At 38.1% G+C, this 17146-nt stretch overlaps 1 pseudogene; it reads right to left on the reverse strand.

Annotated features, from left to right (window-relative positions):
* Positions 1 to 592: 592 nt before the first annotated feature.
* LOC143389928 (transcription factor JunD-like) lies at positions 593 to 9129 on the reverse strand (annotated as a pseudogene).
* Positions 9130 to 17146: the final 8017 nt, after the last annotated feature.

Below are 17146 nucleotides of genomic sequence, written 5' to 3' on the forward strand. Positions count from 1 at the left end.
AGAAAACCGAACAAAAGATTAAAAACAGAAATGTGGACTCCTTGCAAAACAAAAAGGACAGGAGCAAGGGGTGTCGGGAGGACAAAAGTGGGTAGCAAGAGTGAGGGAAAGGTGGGATATTTTTTTTTTCTTCTTCCCATTTCTTTTAAAAAAGTCAACACAAAGAAACACAGGCACACACAAGAGTTTGTTCCCGAGTAAAAACATAAATACGGAAGAATAGAAAACTCTGTTCTTCTCTCTTCCAAAGGCAAAAAAAAAGAGTAAAAGAAAAGGCAGGCTGGAGGCTGCGCCTCACAGAGCCCCTTCCGTGGCAGCGTATAGAAGGGGCAGCTGGGTCTTGGGTTTATGTGACACTTGGACGCAGCGCAGGGAACAGAGGCAGTGCAAGGGGGTCATGCGCTCGCCCCCAACACCACAGGAGCAGGGGCTCCAGCTTGTCAAGTCCAAGGCGTCCTCTCCAAGTCTTGGGCACCCTCTTGGAGGGGGTTGCCAGGGCCGCACCCTACCAACTCCTGGGAGCTCAATCCCTGCCCCCTGTAAGTCCACCCCTCAACAGGAGATTGGACGTGGATGCACCCTGTGCTTGGGCTCAGTACCAGGGCACCTAGTGCTGGGGTAGCAGCTGGCGGCTGCTGTTGACATGGCTGAAGACATTCTTCTTGAGCTGTGCCACCTGCTTGGGCAGCAGGCTCCTGGTGGACGCCAGCTCCGTGTTCTGGCTCTTGAGCTCTTCACTTTCCCCTCCAGGTAAGAGATGCTCCAGCTTGGCCTTGGGGCACTTGGAGGCTGCGATATTTTTAGGCAGCTGCTTGGACTCAGCCTTTATGCGCTCCTGCATGTCCATGTCAATTGGCAACAGCAGGCTCTTGCCAAAGCTTGGCAAGTCGGGCACCATCTGTGGCTGTCCTTGAGCATAGCCAGGCACAGCGGCCCCAGTACACCACTGGCAGGCAGCGGCGGTGGGAAGGGAACAGGCTAGAAGGAGAAAGTGACAGTTGCAGTATCCCCAGCACCCCCAGTGCCATCCGTGTAGTGGCTCAGGTTTAGGAAGACCGGTGCCCGCTGGGAGGGTGACCCCCGATGCTGTGCCAGAGTGTCCTTCTGCGAGACTGCAGCAGCAGCCAGGCTGCACCCAGCCAAGCTGCACCCAGCCAAGCTGGTGCTGCTTGCTCAAATCCTCTGGGGCCTTGACAAAGTCCTCAGTGAACTCCTGCTCCTCTCTGGCCACTATCTTGGGTAGAAGAACTGCGTGCTCCTCAGCATGGTTGTGACCATCCCATTGGTCTGGATGGTTGGTCAGCGTGGTTGGACCAGCCCCAGGTCGGGCTGGAGAGCAGGCTGTCGGGTGACTGCTGGGGGTGCAGTCTGCGCAGGGCGCCAGAGGTGGCGCCACCACCACTTGTTTGCTCAGGCTCAGCGTCAGCTGTCATTCTTCACCACTCTGCCTGCAATGCTGTGTGGGGTGCCCCAGGGACAAGCGGGCCAGGTAGGCAAAGTTGCTGCTGCCACTGACGCCATTGCCCAGGCTGCTCAGTGCCTCATCACTTTAGAAGGGTGTTCTCAGTCTCCGCATCACCATTGCGCTGGTGGGGGAGGACTTTTCATGGCCTCCCCCTGTCCCCTGCCCATTCAGCCCTGTGCCCACACAGGCAGTGGCCGCTGCGCCTGGGCCTTCTGTGGCAGCTCCTCAGAAACATTCTTCTTTTTTTTTTTTGAGAGTTTTTCATATTTATTTTTTAGTTATTGGCGGACACAACATCTTTGCTTTGTATGTGGTGCTGAGGATCGAACCCGGGCTGCACGCATGCCAGGCAAGCACGCTACTGCTTGAGCCACATCCCCAGCCCCAGCAACATTATGCTTAATGGAGAAAAAATTAAAGCATTTCCTCTAAAATTCAAAAAAAAAGGCAAAGGATGCCTTTTTTTGCCACTTCAATTCAACATCATCCTTGAAGCTCTATCCAAAACCTGTGTTTCTATTCATTTATCTTTAATAAATAAATGAATAGATAAATGAATAGAAACATAGGAAATCAAACTATCCCTATTTACAAATGACATGATTCTATATTTAGAAAATCCAAAAAAATTCACTTGAAAACTATCTTGACTAATAAATTCAGCAAAATAGCAGAATATAAAATAAAAACCCATAAACCAAATGAATTTCTATACTCAAGCAATGAATTCAGTGTAATAAAAATTAGGAAAACCACCCCATTACAAATAGCCTCAAAAAAGAAAAAGAAAGAATAAAATAAAATACTTGGGAATCAATCTAAAAAAGAGGTATAAATACCTCTACAATGAAAACCACAGAACACCAAAGATAGAAATTGAAGATTTCCCATGCTCTTTGTAGGAAGAATGATCATAGTCAAAATGTCAATACTAACAAAATACTTATAAAGATTCAGTGCAATTCCTTTTAAAAGTCCAATGGCATTCTTCATAAAACTAGAAAAAGCAATCGTGAAATTCATTTAAAAAAAAATAGGAGAGCCACAATAGTCATTCTCAACAAGCAATTCTCAATAAAATGATTGAATCAATAGACACCACAGTACTAGACCTTAAACTATACTACAGAGAAATAATTTTAAAAAGGAAGAAAGAAAGAAAAAGGAAACTCCATATCAAAAGAAATATATACCAATCCATACTAGACAAAGGTGACCAAAACATAAATTGGAGAAAAGATAGCCTCTTCAACAATTGGTGCTGGGAAAACTGGAAATCCATTGGTAGAAATTTGAAATATCCTGCTATACAACACAAGCAGATGATGTTGCTATTTTTTCAATCTAAAATAGAAAAAAAAAAAGAAAGAAGAGCATTAGTTTGTGAGCAAAATATACAAAGAAAACACAAAAGAAACACTCTACTACATTGCTTTAGGAAATGGTCCTTTGGTTATGACAGTAAAAGGACAGGGAAGAGACATAAGCAGACAAGTAAAATTCCGTTAAACCACAAGCTTCTGCACAGCACAGTAAAAAATGAACAGGAAAAAGATTCAACTGTTGAAATGAGAGAAATTACTTACACATCACCTGAGAATCTGAAACACAAAATAATCTCTATGAAAACCCATTAAGTGAGCTGGGTGCAGTGGGACACTCCTTGAATACCAGTGGTTTGAGAAGCTGAGGTGGGAAGAACACAAGTTAAAAACCAGCCTCATCAAGTTAGCCAGACCCTAAGCAACTGAATGAGACAATGTGTCTAAATATATATATATATATATATATATATATATATATATATATATATATATATATATATATATATAGAGAGAGAGAGAGAGAGAGAGAGAGAGAGAGAGAGAGGAGAGAGAGAGAAGCATGTTTTTTGCAAAGAAATGTGGTTAGGGTGAAATGGGGTGTTGCTCTTCAATGGATATAAAATTTTAATTGCATAAAATAAATAACATCTAGATATTTGCAGCAAAATTCTGTACTTACACTTTACAATAGTATAATGTTCACTTAAATGTTTTCAGAGTACATGTATTCTACTTAGGGTTTTTACTATTGTGCAAGGGAGGAAGGGAGGATACAAGGAACTGAGGGAGGGAAGGGTGATGGAGAGAGAGGAGGAGGCAGAAGGCAGGGAAAGGAGGTCTAACCCCATGATGCTCTTCCTACACAGTCAGGATTACTGCTCAAGGTGGATCTGACCTTGATTGAATATTCTGAAGTTGCTCTCATAATTTTTATTGATTTTATCTTACTACTTATTTTTCATAAGTAAATTCCAAGAAGGCAGTGGACCACAGGTATAAACACAGCATATAAATATAACCTGCAGGTATAGTGCATTTGTCCACATCATGAACATTGAGTTCTCATTCCCATTATCACAAATACCAGTGGGCAAGGAAATATGGTAGCTAAGAGAGAGTTGAGTACAATGTGACCATGTCTTATTCACCAGTAAGTAAAAAAAGGGAGCATGATGAAACCCGGGGAGGCCACACCTTAATGTTCAACCAGAATTAGATTCAAATACAGAAAGAAGACAGCTTTGTCACTCAAGGTACTTTACTGTGTTTACCCACCTCTCCAGCTGAGAATATGAAGGGAAAGGAAAAGTAGGGTGATCCACAGTCATTTTTCTTCCAGTTCTTTCAAACTCATTAACAAGCCAACTGGAGAAATTGTTCACAGTTATCAACTTGTAGTAAAAACAATTGCACTAGTTCTGTGTAACATTCACTGTTTTGGTATTAATGAACACAACATGGATATGTAAGCTCTCCAATGTGACTTGTTCGTAAGTTTGCATTTAGAATTGATATGGCATACATAAAGATGAATGTTAGAAGTCTTGCTAAAATTTTAAAATTGTGTAATAAGGACAATTAAAGAAAGACAAAATTTACCATGACATGTGAAGAGATCACAGAAGAAAGAAATAGATTTATGTGGCATGATGTCAATTGTAGAGGTCACCTGCTTTTATACAAGAAGTCAAAGTTTTCATTTTTCATTGGTCCTGATAAATTACACAAGTTTCCCTAAAAATATCAGTAAAAATGTGTATATTTCCCTGGAGAAAATGATAATTCTGGGATCTGGTAAGATAAATTAAAAAATGAACCTGGGCGCTGGGGATGTGGCTCAAGCGGTAGCGCGCTTACCTGGCATGCGTGTGGCCCGATTTCTATTCTCAGCACCACATACCACCAAAGTTGTTGTGTCTGCCGATAACTAAAAAAATAAATAAATACTTAAATAAATAAATAATACTTAAAAAATGAACCTGAATATTGTAGGAGAAAAAGAAGGAAGATTAACAGCAGAGTCTCCCAAGATGTCCCACATGTGGATTCCTGACAAATGACATGAGAACTAAAGTAAAAAATCCTGAAAGAGTGAAAGCTGAAAAAATATGAGCAATAAAATAGAAACCATTATCAGTAAATTATAAGCAAAAGTGATAAATGAATATATATTTACTGATAAAACATTATTGACTTCATTGATAATAAGTGATGGGAACAGATAAATATTTCTTATAGAAGAGTTCAAAACAATGGAGGAGAATAGCATCCCATCCTGCATGTGAAGCTTAGTATCCTTGTCTTTTATGGGTGGGCAGATTCAGTGACTTGATTGCATCAAATAGTGAAGGAATAAGGAAAATATTACATTCCCAAAGGATGAAACTGGTATAAACTACCTTCATTTTTTCCTAGTCCTCTCCTGTCATATTCAGATATGTTCATGTGGAAATCAAGGAGAAATCACAAACATCAACACAAAAGCCTTCTTTGAGACTTGCACTCTTTTCCCTGACTCATGTGTTTTTTCTGCTCCATACAGGATTGGGTATCAGCAACTACCCTACAGTGCTCAAGTCAAAAGTTCAGAAACTGTCCTTGATCTTTTCACCATTACACTCACACCAATCCATCCCCAAATCTGCTTATCCTAAAGACAATATCATAAACATATATGTGTGAAAGACAGATACATGTATTCAAAGTTATTGCTTAATAATTATATAATTATATGTACATTAAATGTTTATGAAATATATAATTATAAATAAATAAATCAGGTTAAACCACTTTTATTCCTGTTACCAAGTCATGCGATCATGTCATATAATATATCTTCTATTGATAATCATATCCATAGGGCCAAGTTCTGCTAAATAGGCACAAATCCTCCTCATATTGAGGGACTTAAAAGCTGCTTTTGCCAAAAAGCACTGAATATTTACTTAGGCCTAGAGATCCCCAATGGACAACTACAGGTGAGATAACATTTGGCATCTCTGAGATATATTTATTATATTTAATGGCTTATAATAACCACAGCATAGAAAAGATAAAGAAATACCTGCAATATTAGTAAGGACTCCTGAAACATCCCAGGAACAAAAGGTGTAGAAAGAGGCCATCACTGATTTGAAACCCTTATCCTACTTCTGAATAAATTTTGAAAAAACAATATATGTTTATATATATATATATACACACACACACACACACACACACACACACACACTCATGCACACACACATACACTGGATAGTTAGTGTACTACTCCCTTTCATAGCTGGATGATTAATATCATAATACAATTAATGAATATTTGTATGAAAAAAATTTAAAAACCTGCTTGTAAAACAAATACTGAAGGGCTTTCTAAAATGTTTCTTAACCAAGCCAGTCAATAAGTAGGCAGATACTCTGGTGGACGCTAGAAAAAAAAAAAAAGTCAAAAAGTAGAGTTCTGGCGACTTCTAGTGTCTAATTAGGAGTTAGCACTTATAACAATGGGAAAGTACCCACAGTAAGCAGAACAGTAAGTACAAGTAGGGATGAGATAGGAACTCTTGAAACCTCAGAGAGGGGTGGGGAGATGCAACTGGAGAAGTTAGCAATGAGGGATTCTTAAGGCGGCCTCTATCTCACAGGTAGAAAAAGATTGGGGCAGCTAAGTGACATGGTGAGGGATGTGGTTTAGAATAATTGAGAAGGTAAAACATTGCCATGGATGGTAACATTAGATCTGATGCCTAAAGAGTGTTAGTACTCCATGTCCCTTTAGTGCCTGAATTCTTGCTTCAGACCAGGTTAATAGTAGCCTCCACAAGAATGAGAGCAGAGATTCCTTGCTGTTTTGAACAGGTCTGTGTACTCTTTGCCTTGAACAGAGCCTGGTACTATAGTTTTATTTTAAAATGCAAGGGGTTATGTTTCCATATATGAAAGTAAATGAAGGCTGTTGTTTTTCATAGATGTAGAGTGTTCCCCTATTACACATGAGACATTGGGTTCAAGCCTCACCATCACATAAAAATAAAAAAATGTATTGTGTCCACCTACAACTAAAAAAATAAATATTTAAAAGAAAAAATAAAACTAAATGATAATATTGTCATAATAGATCCCCTGCCCCATCCATGCCAAACTGCCTTTCAGAGAATCATGAAACTGGACCAGGCTGAGAGGCAGGCATCGCATCATGTTCTACTTTATAGATTTTGTGAGTTCCCTAAAGTCGCCCTTGGAAAGGGTTAAGGCCTCCTCCCCCATCTATGTTGTTTTCACTGTCTAGGTACTAGCAAACACTTCCTATGATTTAGTGAGTGAGTGAAGTGGGCTGTGCTATCAAAACTAGGCTCCAGCAAGTTATGGCTGCATCACAGGCTTACCCTCTCTGGACCTCCAAGTCTCAGTATGTACACAGCAGGCACTAAGAGAAGTCTCTGTGAACATGCCAGTAAAATTTTGTTACCCAAAGACAAAGAGTCTCAGGTGATATCCCGAGGACCTCTTCTAGAAAACCCATGGACCCAGTCAACCTGAAATATGGAAAGTGCACAGCATCCCATGAGAGGGGAAAACCAAGAAAGACTGTGCTGTGGCATCTTCAGTCTCCCTCAATTGCCTCAGTGTTTAAGAGGGAAAACTGAGACCCCCAATGAAACAGACCCTGAGGTCACATTTCTATCTCAGAGCCCAAAGATTCTGCTTCCCCAATGGGTCCACAGTGTCTCCTGACAGAATTTCATGATGCCTCACCTGACTGCATTTGCCTCCTGTGGACACACCCACCATGCCCTCTGCTCCTGCACCACTGCGGCTCCTGGTTCCTAGGCTGTGCTCACCTAAGGAGTGCTGGATTGGGTGCTGCCTCCCACATGCTTCCCCTGTCTCCTCCCCACCCACTGTTCTTATGGGTTGGGCTCCCCTCACTCAGCCTGACTCTGCCTCACCAGCTCTGCTCAACATTCAAGGCCAACTAGAACCTCTCCACTTTATTTCAATGGGCTCCACCCAACATCTTGCTCTGTTATGCAGAGCAACGCCCACTCCATCCACTTGATCCTCTGCATTCTGTCCACATGGCTCAGCCTCCACTGACATATTTAACACTCTTGGATTGCAAGTTTTACCCTCTAGCTCTGGAATATTTTCAGTCTGCCTTGGCCCAATTTCACCAAAATCCACTAACACAGAAAATGGCTCTGCTTTTTTCATTAGCCATGCTTTTCCATAAAGTTCACTCCTAGGGCAGCCTCCCTGTGTAACCTGGCCTCTCTACTGCTCCTTGAAAACCCTATCTGAAATGAGAAAACAGGATCTTGCCTAGATGTCCATGGTTGTGACATCACTGAGTCTAAGGGACAATTACCTTTGGATTCTGGTCACCTTTGAATCCCACATCTTTAATGTTTGACCTTGAAAACTCTGCTAACCTAAGTCAGAGTATCTCCATTTACAAAATTCAGCTGATGATAATACATTATTTGCATAAACATGAGCACATTTTCAAAACTATCATTGTATTATGGATGCAGAAGAGGCACTGGCAAGCCACTAGCAAGGTCCATGCCCTATATGTGAAAGAGCCCAGGCAGAATTTAAAAAGCATGTTTGCAAAGGACATGGCCTTCTGTCTTTAGCTCTGTGGCCTTTAGCACCTTCTCTTACTCTTTCAGCATAGGATAGGCACAGATACTTGGCATACAAGAGTCATCTGTGATCTCTTCTTCAGCCAGTCTGAGGCATCTCAGAATGAGGAAGCATAAGTGTCTGATCATGGCCATCTTTCTCAAGGTTGAGTCTCAGAAAAAAAGCCTCTTTATAATGACTTATGTATAACTATTGATTATTCTGACAGCCTGACTCAATCCTGTAGAGATAGGCAGCAGTTGGGGACTTGGGTTTTAAGCTGAAGAAACTGAACTGGGTGCTTTTTAAAAAAAATGCTCTTGATGATACTGGGGAGGTCAAGGGAACCTTGGTGGCAAAATTCAGTAAAACCAGGAGCTGGGTTTTGCAGGGTGATCTCAGTGCCCCAAACCCCTTTATAGTCTTTCCGGGACCCCACTGCGATATGAGCACACTGGAAGCCATTCTGCTGTTGCTTTGTTTCTGCTCAGATTCTTAGTCTTCAGAGAAGAATTCTGGTTGGCTGGGTATAGGTATTGGCTGAGAGTATGAATTCTTCACATTAAAGTAGGTATTGAAGGATGAGTTGAAGTATGCTAAAGAACAAATGGAAGGACATAATAGGTAAGAACACCATTTGTAACCTCACAATGAAAATTGTGTCTTCTCAGAATCACACAACCACACCATGACAGGTTCTTTTCTCATCATGTCATTCATTGTCCACAAATCTTTCAAAAATAGTGCCATATTTTGGGAAACTGTTTGCATTGTTCTACAACAATGCTAAAGCCTCCTATAAAGAATTCAAAATATACAGTAGAATACTGGAAAACTGGCCAAATGGTGGGAATCTTGCCAAAACCCAGTGCCCCAAACACCAGAATTAACATTAAGTAGTATCATTTCTCAGGCCTTTTTAGTCACATAGATTAGAGGGTAAATAAAAAAGCAAGGGTGGGTAGAAAGAATGAAAAGAATTTGATTAAAATGGGGTTAAATGTGGGCTGGGTGTGTCGCTCACTGGGAGAGTGCTTGCCTAGTGCACATAAGGTGCTGGGTTATATCATCAACACCACATAAAAATAAAAAAAAAATAATGGCTAAAATTATAAAAAAGTTATTAAATATGAAAATAAACAATTTTCACTTGAATTTAAGGAAAAAAAACAAAATCAGTTAAAGAGAAGTATTTGCTAACATGACATATTTATTTTGTGACCAAATTGCTTGTTTGATATAAGAATACACTAATATTGTGATTAACAATGTGTCTCAAAAGTTTAAAAATAAGATTAAAAAAATCTGAGGATGAGGCTCAGTGGTATGTGCCTCTAGGTTTTAACCCTTTTACAAAAAACAAGTAAAGATAAGAAAATTGTGGTTCCTTTTTCTTATGTTATATATTGCAATTTTAGCATTCATTTTCACCTATTGTGGAGGCTGTGAAAAGTCAGTCTCTCACACATATGTCCATTCCCACACCTGACATTTTGCTGTCAGGCTATTGTTTTATGTCAAGGTCTATACTTTACCTGCCACCTACCTTTAATTGAATTTTTTTTTTTTTTACAAATCCTAGGTTTCTCTGGAGGCAGTGTTCATCTTCAGTCCTTGGACCCTGGCTTCCTCCTTCTGTGTTCATTTAATTCAAGTCTTTTTTGGAGAAGACCCACTTCAAAAGTGGGAACAATAAGGCTTGCTTAAAATCACTTTCCCAATGGTCCATCAGTGCAGGAATTGAGATTGGAATCAGCGTTAGCCTGTTGTGGAACAGTTCTCAGGGGAGCCTTCGGAGCCCTGAGATTCTGGACTTGAGTGTTGGCATCAAAAAAAAAAGATACTCACTCTCTGAGAATATTCTAGGGCAGGTGAGAGATCCTGAAGATGACTCAGGCCTAACTCTGCCTCAAGGGCTGAGATTAAATAAAGTTGAGGTTTTTTTCTATCCCCAGAGACCTGATTAATAATTGGTGACAAAGATGGCTGGTTCTCTTGGCCTATATTATTTTTGTACCTGAGGACAATGAACAGAAAGTTAAAAAAAAATTAAAAAATAAATAAATAAATAAAAAACAGAAAAATCAATGCATCTCTCTTTCCACTACTAGAAAAGTATACACAAAAAATACTGAAAAAGATTTCCTTTTACTTAAAAATCAAAAAAGCCCAGTGGTTGGTATTCTGGGCTGCTATGGCTACCCAGCTATGCCATCATGTCCGAGAACCCTTTCTGTTTTTCATTCTGCAATCTATTCAATACAGCAATCAGGGAAAAGGAAAGAAGGAAAAAACAAAGACCTAGAGGCCCAGTGGCTTCCACTGATATCTCCTTGGCCAGCACATAATCATAGAGACCCCTACCTGCAAAGAATATTGGGGAATACAGTTTGATTTTCACTTTTAGTTTGGGTTTGGTTCTGTTTTTTGGTTGTTGGGACTAAACCTAGGATTGCTTAAGCACTGAACAACCATCCCCAACTCTTTTTATAGTTTAGAGACAGTGTCTCTCTAAGATTTTTAGGGCCTCACTACATTGCTGAAGCTGTCTTTAGACTTCTGAGCCTCCTGCCTCAGCCTCTATAGTCACTGGGATTATAGGCATGTGCCACCAGGTCTGCCTGCCTTTTCTTTTTTACATGCTGGAGTTGGATCCTGGGAGGCCATCCTTAGATGTGATTTGAGTTACCTCCCTGCCTGGGTGAGAGGTGCTTAAACAGCCTGTGTTAAAAAGCCTTCCCCACCCTTTCCCAGGTATGAGGGCTTTTCCGTGTTGAGCCGTGCCTGGCAACTGACCTGCAGACCCAATTGCCAGCCCTGAACTTGGAATGCTGCCCCCCTTATTCTTCATTGGATGAGATTTCCCCTTGAATTTTTTGTTCCCCAATAAAAGCTCACTCCCTGGCATGCTCTTCCTCTCTAGCTAGTCTCTTCTGTAAACCTCGCCACCACATTAGGTGGCTGAAGGTGGGAACTAGGAGAAGCCGTCTTGCAGCTGTGCTAAAGGTAATAAGAGTCTCTTCAATTTAAAACTACTAGCAATTTCTTATGCACCAAATCTTCTCTCATGAAGCTCACGCTGGTCACGTGGCAGGGGAACCCAGAGCCAGTCACATGGGAAACACTCGTTTTACTACTGAACTGAACTTTCAGCCTTAAACCTGTCTTTTTGAATTATTAGAAACCCATTTTATAAAATATAAGGTCATAGTGAAATGAATTAGTGAGACCTGCACCTGGATCTTAACAACCAGTTGTGCTCGGGTAACTTAGTGCAGGCCCAGTGCATAGGCACACGGTGGCATGAAAGAATGGGCATCAAGTGAGGAATGGGTCCTCATGGGCTGTTAAAGGAGAAATGCTGGATAGGTGACCAGGTTGATATATTGTTCTTTCATATGTGTTAGGGTGGTCATCCCAGATAGAGAAGGGGTACAAGGTGAGTACATTTGGGTGATTACCAACTGAGATACATCATCAGTTTTTTAAATATTTTTTCTTTGTTGATAGATCTTTATTTTGTTTATTTACATGTGGTTCTGAGAATCAAACCCAGTGCCTCACACATACCATGCAATTCAATTGTGCTACCACTGAACCACAGGCCCAGCCTCATCTTAACACCTTTATTTATTTATTTGATTATTCCCTTCTGGGAGTGAACTCTTGGATACTCCACCACTGAGCAATATCACCGGCCTCATTTTGTATTTTATTTAGAGTCTCACTAATTTCCTTAGTTCATCACCATTATTTAGACTGACTATGAACTCTTGATCCTTCTGCCTCAGCCTCTTGAGCTACTGGGATTACAGGTGTGTGCCACTGTGTGTGGGTCCCCTTTTCTTTTTTTTATTATTTTGATAAAGGGTTAAATTGTTTCTCAGTGACTCACTAAGATAATGAGGCTGCCTTTGAACTCTCAACACTCCTGCCTCAGCCTCCACATCCACTGGAATGAAAGGCCTGTGCCACTGAGCCAACTCTAATACAATTTTTAAAGCTATTTATTCCATGGTAACATGGATCTATTTAAACTTACAATCAAAAAACATACATATAATATATTTACTTATTATAAATAATTTTTTAAGAATTAGCATATGCCATTTTTATAAAAATAGATGTCACATAAATTACTCCCATTGACCAAATGTGACCCATAAAATCTTGAAAACATGGATAATTGATTTATATATTTTTATTCTTTTTACAGATTTATTATTATAGACAAGTTCAAAACACTAAATGAGTGAATGCAAAGAATTATGCCAATTTCCTAAAATATTAATTGAGGATAATATTTTTTTCCTAATAATGACATTTATTTTCCCACAAATACTGCATGTGGCATTTATGTGTTAAACCTAAAAAGTTGATTACACTGGAACTGAAACAGAAATGCTTCCCAGATTTATGAATAAGAATGAGAAAGAGATTGATTGTGTGTAAGGAGTGCCAAAATCAGTTAAGACCAGAAAGTTACTCTTAGGTTTTATGGCACAATAAGGTGATTACATTCTATAATAACTTCTTAAACAAATCAAAATAGCAAGAAATTTGCAGGTTTCCAACAAAGAATAATAATTTTAATTAGATGAAAATTACCCTGATCTGATAATTACACACTATATACACATGTTGAGTTACAATAATGGGTCTCATATCCAAGTACAAATAGTAGATTCCAGTTAAATATTAAAATAAACAGAAATCAACTCTTTGATGTTTTAACAAAATATCTACATCATCTCAGATTTTAAAATGGTATCCTGTGTTCATAAATGTTTTACTATTTTGGTTTTTCTTACTATCCTGTCTTTTATATCTAAAAGGTCTAAAGAGTCATGGAACGATTTAGCCTCATTCACATGGTTTTCTGATGACTGCTATTTTTTTTCAAAACTTGTTTACACTTTATTTTATTATTTTATTTTTTATATGGTGTTGAGAATTGAACACAGTTTCTCACATGTGCTTGGCAAACACTATACCACTGAGCCACAATCTTAGCCCTGATGCCTGGTATTTTTTAATATGTGGCTTGAAACAATTTAAAGTACATACCTACTATTTCAGACACTTGACTTAAAACACAGCATGCCTTATATAGAAAATATTTTATCAGATTAATATCAAATTTTCTGTATCAATTTTATGTGTGGTTTTTTACTGAAGAAATACTTTGCTTCCTTCAAGCAGATGAATATTGGGATTTTATGGAAGTTCATCTTTTAAGCTTGGGCCAAATTCTTGTTCTTTAATGAATAACCTTACAATAAAATGACTTTGAGTCTATGTGAACTGTGACATTAATTACCACGTTTATTCCAATGTTTGAGGAGAAGACAATAATAATATATTCCTACTGATATTCAATAGCTGGACTTTGGTCACTTAAGATATTTTTTCTGGTCATAATAATAACATATATGCAAGGTGGAAAGCTACATTGAGGATTCAAAGACAGGCATAAAATACTGCCAAAGAGCTTTCTACATATATTGATATAATATTTTAACATTATGAAAACAATTTTAAGCAAAAACATAAGTAGCCATTATTAAAAGAAAAGATTTCAATCTATTAAATCAAATATATGAGGAATTGCACACTTAAAACATAATGGCCTGCATTTCTACTGAGGACTTTTTATTTCAGAAACCCATCCATGTTTGATACTTGTTATTCTTTTATACACAACAGCTCTAGAATATATGTAATGTGGCTCCTTATATGTCATACACAATGATCAGATTTAGCATCAAGATAACACTTTAACTCAATAAAAGATTATAAACACAAATTTAAAAAATCACAAAAGGGCATGATTTTCAGTGTCATATTAGATAATTTACTAAAGGCATTAGTTCTTGTAATAAATGTCAAAAGACAGCACTAAAAAATACATCTATGTGCAGACCTACTACATTAAGATGCATTTTTTAGAAGGTTGTGATTCTTTACTTTTGTCCAATCATTCCAATTCAATTCACTGAAAATTGTAGAGTTTTCAATATGTTCCTGCTGCTTAATCAAGAAGAGAAAGATGGAATCAAAGTAACACACTACCACATAAAACCTCAATATGAGATTATATCAAGAACTATTTTGATAATATATGGTAATTCTGAATCTATAAGAAAGCCAATGAACAATGGGAGCACAACTACCATTACATAATTCAGACATAATTTGGTAATAATATTGGAATGGCACCTGGAGGATATTAGAGGGACTTCATAACTGAAGTGAGAAAAATGTGCTTTGGGTGAATCCACATACATCCCTGGTAAGAGGATAGGCTGAGATTGATGAAGATGACACTATTTGAAACAAAAGCTTCTGCTTAATTTTCTCATAAGATATATACTATTAATATGGAATATAAAAAGGTGAAAAAGATCAAGAAACTATATTATTTTATTAATAAAAGAAACATTTTCCTCTAAAGTTTATTTTGAGATTTTAGCTAACACCATAATTTTCTTCTGAAACTTCACATTCCTTTTCTATCACAAGATCTAGCCCAAGAACTTTACCATTGGTATCTTGGCCCTAATACATCTAGGTTTGCTAATAATTATGGAGTTCATAGTTACAGATGTTTTTGTCTTATAATTTTGTAGATGACATCAAATAAAAATTAATAATCTACTTTAACAGGTTTTTGGTGGGTGCTTCTCCATTTGTACCACCTGCCAACTGAGTGTTCTCTATTACATCACCTTCAGCCCCAGAAGCTCCTGCTTGGCAAAGTTGAACCATCAATTCTCACTTCAGAGCCTGTGACTCCTTGTTCCTTGTGGGTATTCTACATGTTTTTAATGCTTGATTCTCATTCTCTTCTACTGCCATCATCAATGTGACCTAACATGATCTTGTATTCACTACTGTATGCTGAACAATTGTACCAATGTATTACTTTCTAAGGCACTTATTTTCAATATTGGGGGTGTTCCAGGAAGTCTGTTTTCTAAGGCTTATGTCCTAAGGTCTTTCTAAAAGTCAATATATAGATAAAACTCTAACTAAAAAATAAATGATGTTATCACTTTTAATACATGAACATTAAAATAAATAAACAATATTTAAAACTCTCAGCCCATATGTGTAAGGATTTAGATTACATAGATCAATTTGGTGGAAGACACAAAAAAACAAAATGCATTGTAACCTTGGTAATCTTTGTACTAGGAATAAATTATTGTAGTCAGTATTGAACTCTCACCAAGTCATGGGTTTATTTAGGGTAGGACACTGCTGTTTTCTTCTGTAACCATGACATGGTATCAATCATACGTAAAAAGAAAAAAAAATAACAGAAATAGGATATGGTTCTCTCTCTCAAAAAAAAAAAAAAGAAAGTACAAGCACATTGTAATAATGCACAGAATATCCAAAATGTGGCCTCTTATATGGGGCATCTACAGAAAGCATGAACTTGTATACCTGCTGGGAGAAAGAAAAATGTTGCAACCCTACAGTGAATTGGGCTTTATTGTTTGAAAGTATAAAAAATAGCCATTGATAAAGCAATATTTCTTGCAGGAATGAACACTGAATGTACATTTGCAAGAATATAAGATAGATTTCGAGAGCTATTCAATATAGAAATATTGTTAAGTAATGAAATTCAGAAATAGCCTGAATGTCCATCATTTGTTTAGTTCCAACTTTCGTGTATCTGTTTCATGGAAAGTTAAGATTTTTGCATATGTGGAGTGTTTTCCAGGTTGTTTCATTGAGTGAAAAATAAGGGGCAGAAAGCATATACAGGAACACTCCCTTTTGGGTAAGAAAGAAATTTACATAATAACATATTATTGTTATTACCTCCTACCAAAAAAAAGGAAACATTAAGAATATATACTAGAAACAATTAAATCAGTTGTTCATAAAGGGCAATGTTTAAAGATTAGTGGAGATTGAATATAGGTGAGTCTTCAGTGTATTTTAACATGGGTTGATATTTGAGCCACATAAAGAAAAAAACTTGTTCAAAACATAGAATTAAATCAAAAAACAAAAATCAAGCACCAACAGACAGATAATAGTCTGACAACACAAACATGAACCATACTATTCTGTGACTAATTAATTTCTTAAGCTAGCATGATTTCCAGGACCTTTTCTCCAGTGTGAACAAAATGTTTACCTAAAGTAGCAATGCTTGCTGTGATGTAATATTTACTGATCAGTAATTGGCAATAAAGGATCACAGGATTCATATGCAATGATTAGTGTCAGCACAGCAAGGGACAAGATGAGTTTTAGGCTTTCTCCATTAGGCTGGAGTTTACAAGAGCAACGGCCATTTCTTATCTAGTGTGAGCAGCCTGGTGAATACATACATTTGACTATTAATATACACTGAAGAATTCTTTGAAAGTTTAATGCCAAGAACACAGAGAGGACTTGACAGTTACTTTAAGCGTCAGGTTTCAGAAGCTTAGCTATACACACTGGGGGAAAATGACCAGTCCTAGACCCTGTGTGAGTATGTATTTTAATGTTGTGGTAGTTTATCATGAGCCTAGGCAGACAAAAGTGGGATCCTGCAGGTTATTAAGTCATGGAATAGGATTATTGTCATTTATTAAAAGAAAGTTGCAAAGAAACTTCTCAATTTATCCTGTGAGGACAGAGATGTTGTACTTTCTTTCTCTCATCAAGCTGCTAAAATAATCTATGGTAGACTGGGTGGTTTATAAGCCACAGACACTCA

Source organism: Callospermophilus lateralis, unplaced genomic scaffold (genome assembly GCF_048772815.1).
Source record: "Callospermophilus lateralis isolate mCalLat2 unplaced genomic scaffold, mCalLat2.hap1 Scaffold_74, whole genome shotgun sequence".
Taxonomy (NCBI): Eukaryota; Metazoa; Chordata; class Mammalia; order Rodentia; family Sciuridae; genus Callospermophilus; species Callospermophilus lateralis.